At 42.9% G+C, this 13,869-nt stretch overlaps 1 protein-coding gene across 3 annotated transcripts in view; it reads left to right on the top strand.

Annotated features, from left to right (window-relative positions):
* Nucleotides 1–13,869, top strand: part of LOC137310040 (tight junction-associated protein 1-like) — a 206,770-nt gene that overhangs the window by 75,281 nt on the left and 117,620 nt on the right. For 2 of the 3 annotated variants that reach the window (XM_067978003.1, XM_067978004.1), the window contains exon 2: nucleotides 13,092–13,199. The gene's annotated coding sequence lies outside the window, so the exon portion shown is untranslated. Of the gene's footprint in view, nucleotides 1–9,471; nucleotides 9,542–13,091; nucleotides 13,200–13,869 lie in introns of those variants that run through there. The other variant, XM_067978005.1, reaches the window with a different exon arrangement.

Here is a 13,869-nt window from a genome sequence, read left to right as displayed (position 1 = left end):
GGAATATTACATTTCCGCCTTCAGAGATGATTGAGGACGTGGCAGGTATTTCATATTTTCTTCAGTAAACGATTTATCATAGAAATTTACAGCACAGAAGGCGGCCATTTGGCCCATCGTGCCAGCTGGAAAAGAGCTACCCAGCCTAATCCCACTTTCCAGCACTTGGTCCGTAGCCCTGTAGGTTATGGCACTTCGAGTGCACATCCAAACACCTTTTAAATACAATGAGGGTTTCTGTCTCTACCACCCTTTCAGGCAGTGAGTTCCAGACCCCCACCACCCTCTGGGTGAAAACATTTTTCCTCAGCTCCCCTCTGATCATAGGAAACATAGGATTCTACCAATCACTTTAAATCTATGCCCCCTGGTTATTGACCCCTCTGCCAAGGGAAATAGGTCCTTCCTATCCATTCTGTCTAGGCCCCTCATAATTTTATGCACCTAAATCTCCCCTCAGCCTCCTCTGTTCCAAAGAAAACAACGCCAGCCTGTCCAATCTTTCCTCATAGCTAAAATTCTCCAGTCCTGGCAACATCCTCGTAAATCGCCTCTGTACCCTTTCCAGTGCAGTCACATCTTTCCTATAATGTGACCAGAACTGTGTGCAGTACTCTAGCTGTGGCCTAACTAGTGTTTTGTACAGTTCAAGCATGACGTTATATTCTTTACCTCGGCTAATCATAGAATCATAGAAGTTTACAACAGGCCCTTCGGCACAACATGTCCATGTCACCCAGTTTATACCACTAAGCTAGTCCCAATTGCCTACACTTGGCCCATATCCCTCTATACCCATCTTACCCATGTAACTGTCCAAATGCTTTTTAAAAGACAAAATTGTACCCGCCTCCACTACTGCCTCTGGCAGCTCGTTCCAGACACTCACCACCCTTTGAGTGAAAAAATTGCCCCTCTGGACCCTTTTGTATCTCTCCCCTCTCACCTTAAATCTATGTCCCCTCGTTATAGACTCCCCTACCTTTGGGAAAAGATTTTGACTATCGACCTTATCTATGCCCCTCGTTATTTTATAGACTTCTATAAGATCACCCCTAAACCTCCTACTCTCCAGGGAAAAAAGTCTCAGTCTATCCAACCTCTCCCTATAAGTCAAACCATCAAGTCCAGGTAGCATCCTAGTAAATCTTTTCTGCACTCTTTCCAGTTTAATAATATCCTTTCTATAATAGGGTGACCAGAACTGTACACAGTATTCCAAGTGTGGCCTTACTAAGTTGTACAACTTCAACAAGACATCCCAACTCCTGTATTCAGTGTTCTGACCAATGAAACCAAGCATGCTGAATGCCTTCTTCACCACCCTATCCACCTGTGACTCCACTTTCAAGGAGCTATGAATCTGTACTCCTAGATCTCTGTTCTATAACTCTCCCCAACGCCCTACCATTAACGGAGTAGGTCCTGGCCTGATTCGATCTCCCAAAATGCATCACCTCACATTTATCTAAATTAAACTCCATCTGCCATTCATCGGCCCACTGGCCCAATTTATCAAGATCCTGTTGCAATCCTAGATAACCTTCTTCACTGTCCACAATGCCACCAATCTTGGTGTCATCTGCAAACTTACTAACCATGCCTCCTAAATTCTCATCCAAATCATTAATATAAATAACAAATAACAGTGGACCCAGCACCGATCCCTGAGGCACACCGCTGGTCACAGGCCTCCAGTTTGAAAAACAACCCTCCACAACCACCCTCTGTCTTCTGTCGTCAATCCAATTTTGTATTCAATTGGCTACCTCACCTTGGATCCCGTGAGATTTAACCTTATGTAACAACCTACCATGCGGTACCTTGTCAAAGGCTTTGCTAAAGTCCATGTAGACCACGTCTACTGCACAGCCCACATCTATCTTCTTGGTTACCCCTTCAAAAAACTCAAATCAAATTCGTGAGACATGATTTTCCACTCACAAAACCATGCTGACTGTTCCTAATCAGTCCCTGCCTCTCCAAATGCCTGTAGATCCTGCCTTTCAGAATACCCTCCAACAACTTACCCACTACAGCTGTCAGGCTCACTGGTCTGTAGTTCCCAGGTCTGCCGCCCTTAAACAAAGGCACAACATTTGCTACCCTCCAATCTTCAGGCACCTCACCTGTTGCTGTCGATGATTCAAATATCTCTGCTAGGGGACCCACAATTTCCTCCCTAACCTCCCATAACGTCCTGGGATACATTTAATCAGGTCCCGGAGATTTATCTACCTTGATGCGCGTTAAGACTTCCAGCACCTCCCTCTCTGTAATATGTACACTCCTCAAGACATCACTATTTATTTCCCCAAGTTCCCTAACATCCATGCCTTTCTCAACCGTAAATACCGATGTGAAATATTCATTTAGGATCTCACCCATCTCTTGTGGTTCCGCACATAGATGACCTTGTTTATCCTTAAGAGGCCCTACTCTCTCCCTAGTTACACTTTTGCCCTTTATGTATTTGTAGAAGCTCTTTGGATTCTCCTTTGCCTTATCTGCCAAAGCAATCTCATGTCCCCTTTTTGCCCTCCTGATTTCTCTCTTAACTCTACTCCGGCAATCTCTATACTCTTCAAGGGATCCACTTGATCCCAGCTGTCTATGCATGTCATATGCCTCCTTCTTCTTTTTGACTAGGGCCTCAATCTCCCGAGTCATCCAGGGTTCCCTACTTCTACCAGCCTTGCCCTTCACTTTATAAAGGCAAGTATCCCGTATGTCGTCTTAACCACCTTATCTACCTGCTACCTTGACATGCGCTCCAAGGTTTCTCTGTTCCTCTACCCCACTCAGTATCTTCCCATTTATTGTGTACTCCCTTGCCTTGTTTGCCCTCCCCAAATGCATTACCTCACACTTCTCCGGATTGAATTCCATTTGCCACTTTTCTGCTCACATCAGAACATAAGAAATAGGAGCAGGATTAGGCCAATCGGCCCCTCGAGCCTGCTCCACCATTCAATAAGATCATGGCTGATCTGATCCTAACCTCAAATCTAAAGAACACAAGAAGTCGGAGCAGGATCCGTCCACTCAGCCCCTTGGCCCGCTCCACCACCCACAGGGCCTTGACCGATCCGAACTCAGCTTCATGTACAATTTCCTGCCCGCTCCCCATAACCCCTAATTCCCTTTACTTCTAGGAAACTGTCTATTTGTTTTAAATTTATTTAATGATGTAGCTTCCACAGCTTCCTGGGGCAGCAAATTCCACAGACCTACTACCCTCTGAGTGAAGAAGTTTCTCCTCATCTCAGTTTTGAAAGAGCAGCCCCTTGTTCTAAGATTATGCCCCCTAGTTCTAGTTTCACCCATCCTTGGGAACATCTTTACCGCATCCACCCGATCAAGCCCCTTCACAATCTTATATGTTTCAATAAGATCGCCTCTCATTCTTCTGAACTCCAATGAGTAGAGTCCCAATCTACTCAACCTCTCCTCATATGTCCACCCCCTCATCCCCGGGGTTAGCCGAGTGAACCTTCTTTGTACTGCCTCGAGAGCAAGTATGTCTTTTCTTAAGTATGGAGACCAAAACTGTATGCAGTATTCCAGGTGCGGTCTCACCAATACCTTATATAACTGCAGCAATACCTCCTTGTTTTTATATTCTATCCCGCTATCAATAAAAGCCAACATTCCGTTGGCCGCCTTGATCACCTGCTGCACCTGCATACTAACGTTTTGATTTTCTTGCACTAGGACCCCCAGATCCCTTTGTACTGCAGTACTTTCCAGTTTCTCACCATTAAGATAATAACTTGCTCTCTGATTTTTCCTGACCAGCCCATTGATATCTTCCTGCAGTCTGCAGCTTTCCTCCTCACTTCCCAATTTTAGTATCATCCACAAACTTCTTAATCATGCCCCCTACGTTTAAGTCAAAATAATTGATATATGCGGGCTCCATTGGACACAGCCTTCCAGTCATAAAAACACCCGCCGACCATTACCCTTTGCTTCTTGCCACTGAGACTGTTTTGGATCCAACTTGCCACTTTCCCTTGAATCCCATAGACTGTTACTTTTCTGACCAGTCTGCCACGTGGGACCTTGTCAAAAGCCTTGCAAAAATCCATGTAGACTACATCAAACGGGCTACCCTCATCAACCCTCCTCATTACCTCCTCAAAGAATTGAATCAAGTTAGTCAGACACGACCTTTCCTTAACAAATCCATGCTGACTGTCCTTGATTAATCCATGCCTTACTAAATGACAATTAATACTGTCCCTCAGAATTATTTCCAATAATTTGCCCACCACCGCGATTTGCTGACTGGCCTGTAATTATTCGGTCTATCCCTTTCTTCCTTTTTAAACAATAGTACAACGTTAGCAGTCCTCCAATCCTCCGGCACCATGCCTGTAGCCAAAGAGGATTGGAAAATGATGGTCAGAGCCTCCGCTATTTCCTCCCTTGCTTCTCATAATGGCCTGGGATGTATTTCATCCAGGCCTGGCGATTTATCTACTTTCAAAGATGCTGAATCCCTAAATATTTCCTCCCTCACTGTTTATCCCATCCAATATTTCACCCTCCTCTTCCTTAACTACAATGTCTGTGTCTTCTCCCTCTTTTGTGAAGACAGAAGCAAAGTAATCATTAAGAACCATACCCACATCTTCCGCCTCCATACACAGATTACCTTTTTGATCTCTAATAGTTTCCTTAGTTATCCTCTTGCTCTTTATGTATTTATAAAACATCTTTGGGTTTTCCTTGATTTTACTTGCCCTCTCTTTGCTTTCCTAATTTCCTTTTTAATTTCACCCCTGCACTTTCTATACTCCTCTAGGCTTTCCGCAGTATTGAGCTCTCAGTATCTGACATTTATTATGATTCAAGATCAATTGTTAAACTTGGGCTAAGCTAATCCACATGTGGCGGGGAATAATGTAGATTTTGATTTGTAAAAGACTGTTTGTGGAAACTGTGCTCTAGCCATGAGCACAATGGTGAAGGTGGGGATAGAGCCCCAAGTCTAAAACCTGACTATTTGGAGTTAATTGCCTTTCACATCTTTAGAATGTCATAGTGTTGTTTTATAGGCAAATGCAGCAGCCAGTTTGCACATTTAATCTAAATTCTTCAAACTGGCTGCTGTATTTGATGACAAAACAGCACTTCAACATCCTGAGGATGTGAAAGGCGCCATATAAATGCAAGTCCTCTTTATTTGGATGAAGTTATTGACAATCACATTAACACTCAATATTCAAATCAGGATGGTATAAGTTTAGATGCTTCTCTGTTTTTACTTCAAAGAACCGAAATACAAGTTAGCTGCTTTTAGGAGGTGGTTGAATTCTGGTTGTGACATCGACTCCTGAGTTATAGTTCCCATTCAGTTGGCATCACTACCAAAGATAAACAGACCTGGCTTTGTAAATAAGGTGACAATGTAGGTATGGTTTTTGCTGGATCTCCTGATCTTCTGTTGGTTGCTGGAACTCCTGACCTATCGGCAGCAAATGCACTGAGTCAATTCCAGCGTGTCTACAAGCTGCCGTCATGACTTTGAATGTTGCCTGCGCAGGGTTGAAAATGGCACAGCCTGCTTTCATGATTAAGCGGGCTTCTAGTTGTGGAGCTGACCTACATTGAGGCTGGCTCCACTGAAGTGTGTAAAAGCAGGAGAGCTGTACATGTGGATAACTCTTCTGAGACCAGGAACGAGAATCTATAGAAATGTGAAAGTGCATTTAGTTGTATTTTACGAACATGCATGTCATGTAATGGAATCATGTAATTCACATTCTATTTTTGAGTTTTAATCGCCCTGTGCTGTTAATCTTTTAAAATCCTGCCATTTGTGTAATCTGCCACACAGTTGCAGTGGAGGGGCAAAACAGGAGCTCTGGAGTTATTTAACTTTATGATCAAGATTTTTTTTTTGAAGGTGTTCAGTTTGTAGCTAAAGCTATGTCTGTTGCGTTGTAAGTTGGTCAGCCTGCATTGAAAGGAGAATGCAGACGCAGTACCTGTTGGCCCGTTGTGAGCCAGCTGCTTGTTCAGACAGGCCCTAATTGGCACTGTAAGGAGATGAATGCTGGCATTCTTTGCACTCCATGATCAGATTAATATCTGACCTCTGATCTGATTCAGCTACAGGGGTTAAAATTCCCAACTTCTCTTGACTCAGGGATGTGGGGCGTATTTCAATGTAAAGTACCTTTTCAGGCCTGTCCTTTGTAGCTATTCTGAAAACAGGGTTTAAAAATCTCCTATCTCATGGGCAATATTGCTAACCTCAAGGTGTTTTAGCCTAATGTGCCATTGGTAGCATGCACATGGTACACTGACTGCAGATGGTACTCATCAGTATAAAAGAGGTGAACTGTCCTTCTGAAATCATCCAGGACCCAAATTGTGGGCTCTAGGAGCATTTGGAAATTACCCAAAAAGCAGAGAGCTACCCCGCTGGTTTTGCAACAGAGCCAGTTGTTGGCACACTGCAAAAGAGAAACTGAGTGAGCGATACCTTTTAGATCACAGGCCTACTGCTGCACGAACGATATAAAATGTCTGGGGGGTTTTCCAGCCCAGAAAGAACATCATACTGCTCTGGTCAGCTTTCTAAGCGTGAGCAAGTGGCTGGTATTTATGATAGTCCAGGGTACTGACTGTGAGGGATTTAAGGTGAGAACATGGGACAGAGAGTGCAGGGCTGAAGTGCTTTATACTAAAGTACTTCCCTAATTTATCAATGACTTAGATGAAGGGACCGAGTGTAATGTATCCAAGTTTGCTGATGATACAAAGCTCGGTGGGAAAGTAAGCTGTGAGGAGGACACAGAGTCTGCAAAGGGATATGAACAGGTTAAGAGAGTGGGCGAGAAGGTGGCAGATGGAGTCTAATATGGGGAAATGTGAAATTATCCACTTTGGTGGGAAGAATAGAAAAACAGAATATTTTTTAAAAGGTGAGAGACTAAGAAATGTTGGTAGTCAGAGGGATTTGGGTGTCATAGAATCATAGAAAGGTTACAGCATGGAAGGAGGCCACTAGGCCCATCGAATCTGCGCCGGCTCTATGCAAGAACAGTCCAACTAGTCCCATTCCCCCGCCCTATCCCCGTAACCCTGCAAATTTTTTCCTTTCAAGTACTTATCCATTGGCCTTTTGAAGGTCATGATTGAATCTCCCTCCCCCACCCCCTCGGGCAGTGCATTTGACAAGGTGCCACATCAAAGGCTACTACACAAAATAAGAGCTCATGGTGTAGGGGGTAACATATTAGCTTGGATAAAGGATTGGTTAGTTAATTGGTTAGTTAACATGAAACAGAGAGTAGGCATAAATGGGTCATTTTCAGGTTGGCAAGATGTAACGAGTGGAGTCCACAGGGATCGGTCGGTGCTTGGGCCTCAGCTATTTACAATCTATATCAATGACTTGGATGAAGGGACCGAATGTATGGTTGCTAAATTAGCTGATGACGTAAAGAAAGGTAGGAAAGTAAGTTGTGAAGAGGACCTAAGGAATCTGCTAAGGGATTTAGATAGGATAAGTGAGTGGGCAAAAATTTGGCAGATGGCGTATAATGTGGGAAAATGTGAAAATGGGAAAATAGAAAAGCAGTATATTTAAATAGAGAGAGATTGCAGAACTCTGAGGTACAGAGGGATCTGGGTGTCCTAGTACATGAATCACAAAAAGTTAGTATACAGGTACAGCAAGTGATTAGGAAGGCAAATGGAATGTTGTCATTTATTGCAAGAGGAATGGAATATAAAAGTAGAGATGTTTTGCTCCAGTTGTACAGGGCATTGGTGAGACCACATCAAGAATACTGTGTGCAGTTTTGGTCTCCTTATTTAGGAAAGGACATAATTGCTTTGGAGGTGGTTCAGAGAAGGTTCATTCGACTGATTCCCAGGATGAAGGGATTATCTTATGAGGAAAGGTTGGACAAGTTGGGCCTGTATACACTGGAGTTTAGAAGAATGAGAGGTGATCTTATTGAAACATATAAGATCCTGAGGGGACTAGAAGGGGTAGATGCTGAGAGGATGTTTCCCCTTGTGAGAGAGACTAGAACTAGGGTCCACAGTTTAAAATAAGGGGTCTCCCATTTAAGACGGAGATGAGGAGAAATTTCTTCTCAGAGGGTGGTGAGTGTGTGGAACTCCCTTCCCCAGAGAGCGGTGGAGGCGGGGTCATTGAATATTTTTAAGACTGAGTTAGATAGATTCTGGATTAACAAGGGAGTTAAAGGTTATAGTAGGTAGACGGGAAAGTAGGTTTGAGGTCACAATCAGATCGGCCATGATCTTATCAAATGGGAGAGCAGACTCGAGGGGCCGAATGGCCTACTCCTGCTCTTAATTCGTATGTTCGTATTCCAGATCCTAACCACTCGCAGTGTAAAAAAAAAAAAAGTTTTTCCTCATATCACTTTTTTTTGCCAATCACCTTAAATCTATGTCCTCTGGTTCTTGACCCTTCTGCCAATGGGAACAGTTTCTCTCTATCTACTCTGTCTGGACCCTCCATGATTTTGAATACCTCAATCAAATCTTCTCGCAACCGTCTCTGTTCCAAGGAGAACAACCTCAGCTTCTCCAGTCTATCCACATAACTAAAGTCCCGAATCCTTGGAATCATTCTAGTAAATCTCTTCTGTACCCTCTCTAAGGCCTTCACATCTTTCCTAAAGTGCAGTGCCCAGAATTGGACACAATCCTCCAGTTGTGGCCGAACCAGTATTTTATAAGGGTTCATCATGACTTCCGTACTTTTGTACTCTATGCCTCTATTTATAAAGCCCAGAATCCCATACGCTTTTTTAACCACGTTCTCAACCTGCCCTTCCACCTTCAACGATTTGTGAACATATACCCCCAGATCTCTCTGTTCCTGTGAAATTACTCATGTGAACGCCGTTCCTCACTAGCGTTCTCTGTCTCCACCGGCGAATCGAAGGAGCAAGTTCACGCATTTGTACATACGCACTAAAATCCGGAAATCGTGAACTTGCTCCTATTGGTTCGTCGCCAATTTGACAGCTGCGAATTAAAGGGGAAGTTGCACGCCATAATCATAGAAATCGTAAACTTGCCCAGCTGGAATGTAACTACTTGCACCACGAAAAGGTACACTGAAAAATACCAGCTATACACTACTTTTTAAAAGCGCAATGACTCTTAATGACTGCCAAACAACTAAAAATTAAAAATGTGGGCTCTCATATCACTTCTTATTGTAATATTTATTGGTCATTAAAAAAATTTTAAAATAAAAGAAATTAATTTTTTTTACCTTTTCACTTCTGTCTCTTTAATTATTACTTTGGCCTTTTATAATTTTTTTAAATTTTCAATGACTTGCAGAATATTACTTTAAATGAACGAACTTTGCTTGCCTGCTATGGACATGACTTCTCCATGACAGATTTAGTGGGCGTGTCTTCCATTCTCAGACATTTCCCACGCTGAATCAACCCACGCTGTTCAGAAACTGCGTTGATGTCTCACATTTTTTGAAAACTTCCAAATCACGCAAGTCTACGCCACGGAGTCCGCAGTGAGTAAATTCGAACATTTAATTCGCAGGAGCTGCTGCAAACAATGCCACGCCGCTCTGAGCAAGTTGTAGCTCATTGTGTCATAAGAACATAATAAAATAGGAGGAATAGGTCATCCGGCCCCTTGAGCCTACTCTGCCATTCAATAAGATCATGGCTGATCTGTCTCAACTCCATTTTCCCTCCTTATCCCCACATCCCTGATTCCCTTAGTGTCCAAAAATCGATCGATCTCAGCCTTGAATATACCCAACGACTGAGCATCCACGGCCCCCTGGGGTAGAGAATTCCAAAGATTCACATCCCTCAGTGAAAAAATTCCTCATCTCGGTCCTAAATGGTTGACCCCTTATCTTGAGACTGTGCCCCCTAGCTCTCAACTCTCTAACCAGGGAAAACAGCCTCTTAGCATCTACCCTGTCAAGCCCTCTAAGAATTTTATACATTTCAATGAGATCACCTCTCATTCTTCTAAACTCTATAGAGTATAGGCCCATTCTACTCGATCTCTTTTCATAGGACAACCCTCTCCTCCCACGAATCAATGTAGTGAACCTTCGTTGCACCCCCTCTAAGGCAAATATATTCTTCCTTAGGTGAGGAGACCAAAACTGTACACGGTACTCCAGGTGTGGTCTCACCACAGGCCTATATAATTTCAGCAAGACCTCCTTACTCTTACACTCCAACCCCCTTGCAATAAAGGCTAACATACCATTTGCCTTCCTAATTGCTTGCTGTACCCACATGTTAACTTTCTGTGATTCATGTACAAGGACACGTGGCAGATGAAATTTAACGTAGAAAAATGCGAAGTAATACATTTCGGTAGGAAGAACGAGGAGCTGTCAAATCGCTGACTAACCAATAGGAGCAAGTTCACGATTTCCGGATTTTAGTGCGTATGTACAAATGCGTGAACTTGCTCCTTCGATTCACCGGCAGAGACAGAGAATGCTAGTGAGGAACGGCGTTCACGTGAGTAATTTCACATATAAATGCAGGTTGTCATCCAAACTGAGTGTTCCTCCCGGTGTGTTAAACCATTGACGTTGATTTGCCTAAATCCGCCCTGGTCAACACAGGAATAGGAGTTGGCCATTCAGCCCCTTGAGCCTGTTCCACCATTCAATTAGATCATGGCTGATCTGTATCTTGACTCCATTTACCTGCCCTAGCTCCATATCTGTTAATCAATCTCAGTTTTGAAATTTTCAATTGATCCCCAGCCTCAACAGTTTTTGGGGGAGAGAGTTCCAGATTTCTACTCCCCTTTGTGTGAAGAAGTGCTTCCTGACATCACCCCTGAATGGCCTAGCTCTAATTTTGAGGTTATGCCCCTTGCACTCCCCCACCGGAGGAAATAGTTTTTCTCTCTCTCTACCCCATCAAATGCTTTAATCATCTATAACTCAATTAGATCACCCCTTAATCTTCTATACTCAAGGGAATACAAGCCTAATCTATGCAATTTGTCTCATAATTTAATCTTTTTAGCCCCAGTATCGTTCTGGTGAAGCTGTACTGCACCCCCTCCAAGGCCAACATATCCTTCCGAAGGTGCGGTGCCCTGAACGCAGTACTCCAGGTGCAGACTAACAGAGCTCTATACAACTGTAGCAGAACTACCACCCCTCTGAACACCAATGGCACTTTTATCTTGACGTTTGAACTAGAAACCGATGTCTACATTCCGCTCATCTGCTTTTACATTGAGTGGGGAACTGATCTTCATGGGCACACTAAGCTCTGCTTATATGTGGCGCCCCATAGAGAAGGAACATGTGGGACCAGCTTCCCATATTTACATTCTAAAACCACTACCAAAATTGAGGATCCAAATCCATTAGGATAAGAGAGCAAGACCTGTGTGCACAATGAGTGCGTCTGACGGAGACAATATGTGCATTCACGGAAAGTAGAATCTTAGATTCAGTGGGAAGGTTTCCGAACAAGAAACAAAATAATTTAATTTAACAGGACAACTGTTTATTCTTCAGGTGTCAAGTATTACTCAACAATTTCTCAACTGTTCTTGCATCTTAAACATGCCTGTGAAAACAAATAGTTTAATTAGGCATTTTCTATTATAAATTATTATTATTAGGGATGGGCAATAAATGCTGGCTTTGCCAGCGATGCCCACATCCCATGAATGAATTTTTTTTAAAAATGAAAACATTTCTGCATTCCAAACTCCGCATCCAGCAGAATGGACATATAGCACTTGGCATTGTAGACTGTTTGAACAAATAATTATACTTTATTGGTTTCTATTAAACTTCTAACGTTCTGTTTAGAAAAAAAAGTGCTGTGAAATGGAATACTTGTTCATTCTGAGGTCCACTTATTTGTAATGAACAGCTGGAACTCAACTCGCAAACATAAGAAATAGGAGCAGGAGTAGGCCATACGGCCCCTCGAGCCTGCTCCGTCATTCAATCAGATCATGGCTGATCTTCAACCTCAACTCCACTTTCCCACCCGATCCCCATATCCCTTGATTCCCCTAGAGTCCAGAAATCTATCGATGTCAGCCTTGAATATATTCAATGACTCAGCATCCACAGCCCTTTGGGGTAGAGAATTCCAAAGATTCGCAACCCTCTGAGTGAAACTGAGAAATTGTGTGAAATTGTCAAAACCCCTGTGTTTGAGAGAGAAGTGTTTTGAATGGTAAGTATTAATTCAACTGTTAATGCACTTGACAGTTGAATTAATGCACACCCATGAGTTACTACCTGTCCTGCCACCTTCAAAAATTTGTGCACAAAACCCCCAGGTCTCTCTGCACCCCCTTTAGAATTGTACCATTTAGTTTATTGCCTCTCATTCTTCCTGCCAAAATGCATCACTTCTCTGCGTTAAATTTCACCTGTCCGCCCATTCCACCAGCCTGTCTATGTCCACTTGAAGTCTATTGCTATCCTCCTCACTGTTTACTACACTTCCAAGTTTTGTGTCATCTGCAAATTTTGAAATTGTGCCCTGTACGTCCAAATCATTAATGTATATCACAAACAGCAGTGGTCCTAGTACCAACCTCTGGGGAGCACCACTGTATACCTTAGCTGAGATGACTGTTGAACAGCCTCCTAGAATGGCCTCTTGGTCAAGTCAGTGGTTTTTGAGAGTGGGAAAATATGAAGGGATCATTAGAGTGTAATGAGACTTTGTTGATTTTAATTTTGGTGCTTGTATTTTGACATTGAAAGTTCACTACCATCCCTAGTTCCTTTTATATATTCTCTTCTTTCTTCAGTGCTCCCCTCCCATACCCCAGCAGTTCTCATTCTGCCTTCTTGTTACCATTAGTTCTTTAACTGAGTGCACAGGTAGCCCAAGCTTTTGTGTATGAAAATCTAATTTGTACCAGCACAACTGAGTTGTGTAAATATGCAATCAAAAGGCCATCGATGTAACCAAGATAACCACAATCAACACAATGTTCTAATAGGTCCTGCGGCTATTATTTTCTTTGTGTAATTTATGGACAGCTCAATGACATTTTTTTCTTCCTTTCTTCTGTCCTGCCTCCTCACATTACAGGCTTTCTGTAACTGGGAGCTGCAGACTTCTGAGTGTGGTGTAGAGTTTCACACCAGTCTGCGAATTGCAGGAGTGAATTTGCCTTGAGCAGAATGCTGCCGTAAACATGTAAGTAGCTGTATTATCTGATTTGCTCTTTGTCAGTAGTGATCCTGTTTGAAAAGTAATAAAAAGTAACCATTTGTTTCCTGGCAGGTGTTTAACAGGTTTTTGCTAGGTTCCGGTGGCCTAAGTTTGGTCCTCCTGTCCAGCATTGCTCTGTATTTGAGAGTCTGGTAGGGGAGTCTATAACGAGGGGGCATAGATTTAAGGTGAGAGGGGAGAGATACAAAAGGGTCCAGAGGGGCAATTTTTTCACTCAAAGGGTGGTGAGTGTCTGGAACGAGCTGCCAGAGGCAGTAGTAGAGGCGGGTACAATTTTGTCTTTTAAAAAGCATTTGGACAGTTACATGGGTAAGATGGGTATAGAGGGATATGGGCCAAGTGCAGGCAATTGGGACTAGCTCAGTGGTATAAACTGGGTGACATGGACATGTTGGGCCGAAGGGCCTGTTTCCATGTTGTAAACTTCTATGATTCTATGACCTGACTCATCGGAAATCTCTGTCGGCTGTATTTGTGCCTCTTTCACATACATTAACTTGTTACGCACGTTTTATGATATCCTTTTAGTTTATGGATGGATTGTCAGTTTGTTAGTTGTTTTTCTGTGCTATATTTGTGAAACTTTAAACTCAATTTTTTAAAATAGGCTAGAAACAGGACTAATTTCCTGTCC

This window comes from Heptranchias perlo, unplaced genomic scaffold (genome assembly GCF_035084215.1).
Source record: "Heptranchias perlo isolate sHepPer1 unplaced genomic scaffold, sHepPer1.hap1 HAP1_SCAFFOLD_200, whole genome shotgun sequence".
NCBI lineage: Eukaryota > Metazoa > Chordata > Chondrichthyes > Hexanchiformes > Hexanchidae > Heptranchias > Heptranchias perlo.
Note: the sequence above shows the minus strand (reverse complement) of the source record. Positions and strands in the feature narration are given on the sequence as shown.